The sequence below is a fragment of the Mandrillus leucophaeus genome, unplaced genomic scaffold (genome assembly GCF_000951045.1).
Source record: "Mandrillus leucophaeus isolate KB7577 unplaced genomic scaffold, Mleu.le_1.0 Scaffold879, whole genome shotgun sequence".
In the NCBI taxonomy this organism is placed as follows: domain Eukaryota; kingdom Metazoa; phylum Chordata; class Mammalia; order Primates; family Cercopithecidae; genus Mandrillus; species Mandrillus leucophaeus.
The window spans coordinates 352,777-355,944 of NW_012109574.1; the positions used below are offsets into that span (position 1 = coordinate 352,777).

At 43.8% G+C, this 3,168-nt stretch overlaps 1 protein-coding gene across 1 annotated transcript in view; it reads right to left on the minus strand.

The window, feature by feature from the left end:
* Positions 1-1,427, minus strand: part of IPO5 (importin 5) — an 83,719-nt gene extending 82,292 nt beyond the window's left edge. Inside the window, exons 1-2 of the mRNA XM_011969152.1 lie at positions 1,382-1,427; positions 901-980 (exon numbers count right to left, since the gene is read on the minus strand). The gene's annotated coding sequence lies outside the window, so the exon portion shown is untranslated. The remainder of the gene's footprint in view (positions 1-900; positions 981-1,381) is intronic.
* Between the last annotated feature and the right edge of the window lie 1,741 nt (positions 1,428-3,168).

The window sequence follows — 3,168 nt, forward strand, 5'->3', positions numbered from 1 at the left end:
CTGGGACTACAGATGCATTCCACCATGACTGGCTAATTTTTTCTATATTTTGTCTCACTATGTTGCCTAGGCTGACCTCAAACTCCTAGGCTCAAGTGATCCTCCCACCTCAGCCTCCCAAAGTGCTGGGATTATAGGTGTGAGCCACTGTGCATGGCTGGTATTTTTCATTTGGAGGTTTATAACTGCATTCCAGAATTTTCACTCTACTGGAAAACTAACAGAATGCTCCAGTACAAATCTGTCTCACATACTAGTTAGTGTCTTTGAGGTTCCATCACAGACAAATGACAGAGGAAAGCAAAGCTGTTTAGGAAGGTCTAAACTGAACATTCTATAATAAAGGCGTTCCCACTTGACAAGTCCCTGGTATCTAATACTTTATAAGATGACATTGAGCCGTTTTTACCCCTAGTTAGAGGATTAAGTTCTAGGAGAAGTTAAGCAGGTGGTTCCTTAAGTAAGTAGTCTTTGGACTACTTAGGGATTGATTTTGTTTTCCCATAATGAAAATGAATTCTATTTTCCTTTGTTTACTTGACTTTAGTGATCTCTGAAAACTAAGATAAAATATACTCAGCCTCTGAGGGAGTACAACCATAATGTACAGAAGACAAAATAGGGACTCTGAAGATTTTAAACAGAACATCTTGAGATTTGAGAAATTAAAGGCAGTAAAAACCAGACTGCTTGTAAGCACTTTTTTTTCCTCCGTAGGAAAGCAGGGTAGATAATCCTGATGGGTTGGATTTCAATTAATTGGTGAATAGAAGGTAAAATGATCAAGAAACAAATGTCGTAATTATAGGAGAAAATAGGAACTTTTTTGTTTTAAAGGAAATAAAGAATAGAGTTCACAGTGAACAGAGACAGAATAAAATCTGATAATTCTAGACTCACTTGAGTACCACAAGGATCCCGATCAGGGAAAACAGCTGGGCCTACACATGGGTCCCGGAAAGGCTTCTCCCCGGAACCACCTAAGTGAAATAAAAACTCATTTCTGACTGTTTCAGGATGGTCACACAGACCTTTAGGATAATAACCAACATTCTTTTGGGCAACTCTAACCAAGTGATGCCTCCTTAAGGTTTTGGAGTGAGTCCCCAGCTCATGTAAGGCATGAACCAAAGAACAATGAGCCGTCATAAAACCGTCATTGTTTCATACTTGGTTTTTGTGTAGAATGTTCTCCAAATCATTGTCTCTGACCTTTCCTTCCTCTTGGGTATGACTGTGGTGACTCCAGGAGATGAACTAAAGGGACCTCCTGGATCTCACAGGGAAAGCCTTTCCCTCCAGTACCATGCTAATTTGTTCCTTGGTGCAGAGGAAATTCTTAAATGGTTTCATCTGGATGTGAGGTTTTGGGATGACTTACCGCGGTCAGAGCTGTTCCCGGCACTATGGCTGCTCCAGTTGTGGGATGTCATCAGTCCCACAGTTCTGACCTCCTGGCTCAGAGACGTCACCATGGAGACACCTGGCTGCTATTGTGACCCGCAGGAGGTCAGCTGGCTCCCGCTGGTGGGCATTTCTACTGCCCACCCTGCCAGCTTCACGGGCCCACACTGCACAGACATTTAGACGTTACAGGCTAGCCCAAGCTCCCAAAGCCGTGAAAAGGAAAGGGAGCTATCTATAGGCCTTTGAGAACTTAAAACCCATGTTGCTGGGGGCCACTCCGATTGGGTACAAATATGTCATCAAATTCCGTTTTGAAACTGTCTGAGTAGCTTCTTTACCTACAGATTTTGATTCTATTCACTACTCAATACTGAAAAGAGAAATTGATCTCTCAAATAGACAAAGATAAATTTGTACGGAAACAACAGGAAATTCCCTACTACATAAATTTATGTCAACTGGGTTTGTAATTCAATTACTTTTTCTTTTATTTTAGTGGACATGTAATAATTACAAATATTGGCTGGGCGGGGTGGCTCATGCCTGTAATCCCAGCACTTTGGGAGGCCGAGGTGGGGGGATCATTGAGCTCAGGAGTTCAAGACCAGTCTTGGCAACATGGCAAAACCCCATTTCTATGAAAAATGCAAATATTAGATGGGTGTGGTGGTGCACACCTGTAGTCCCAGCTGCTCAGGAGGCAGAGGTGGGAGGATCATCTGAACCTGGGGAGGTTGAAGTTGCAGTGAGCTGTGATTGCACCACTGCACTCTAGCCTGGGCAACAGAGTGAGACCTTGTCTCAAAAAATAAACAATAAAAAATTGTAGATATTTATGGGATGTAATTAAATTATTATATGACAGGTTAACATCAATTTTGCCCTGTATTCTCGTGGTTCTCAATGCCCTAGCTTTGTACATTTAGTTTGTTTTTTTGAAACAGATTCTCACTCTGTTGCCCAGGCTAGAGTGCAGTGGCGTGATCTCGGCTCATTGCAACCTCTGCCTTCCGGGTTCAAGAAATTCTCCTGCCTCAGCCTCCCAAGTAGCTGGGATTACAGGTGCCCACCACCATGCTCGACTAATTTTTGTATTTTAGTGGAGACAGGGTTTCACCACGTTGGCCAGGCTGGTCTCGAACTCCTGATTTGGTGATCCCCCTGCCTCGGCCTCCCAAATAGCTGGGATTACAGGCGTCCACCACCATGCTCGACTAATTTTTGTATTTTAGTGGAGACAGGGTTTCACCACGTTGGCCAGGCTGGTCTCGAACTCCTGATTTGGTGATCCCCCTGCCTCGACCTCCCAAAGTGCTGGGATTACAGGTGGGAGCCACTGTGCCTGGCCTAATTTTTGTATTTTTAGTAGAGATGGGGTTTCACCATGTTAGCCAGGCTGGTCTTGAACTCCTGATTTCGTGATACCCCTCTTTCGGCCTCCCAAAGTGCTGGGATTACAGGCATGAGCCACCGCACCCAACCAGGAAACTTAAAACCATCAGATCTCGTGAGACTAATTCACTATCATGAGAACAGCACAGGAAAGACCTGCCCCTATGATTCAATTACCTCCTACCAGGTTCCTCCCATGACACATGGGAATTGTGGGAGTTACAACTCAAGATGAGATTTGGGTGGGGACACAGCCAAACCACGAGTGGCCTTATTTGCCTTTTATTCATTCTACTTCATGTAGCTATAGATGGGCTGTGAGAATCTTGGATAATTGGAAAACCCCATGGTCTTTTTTTTTTTTTTTTT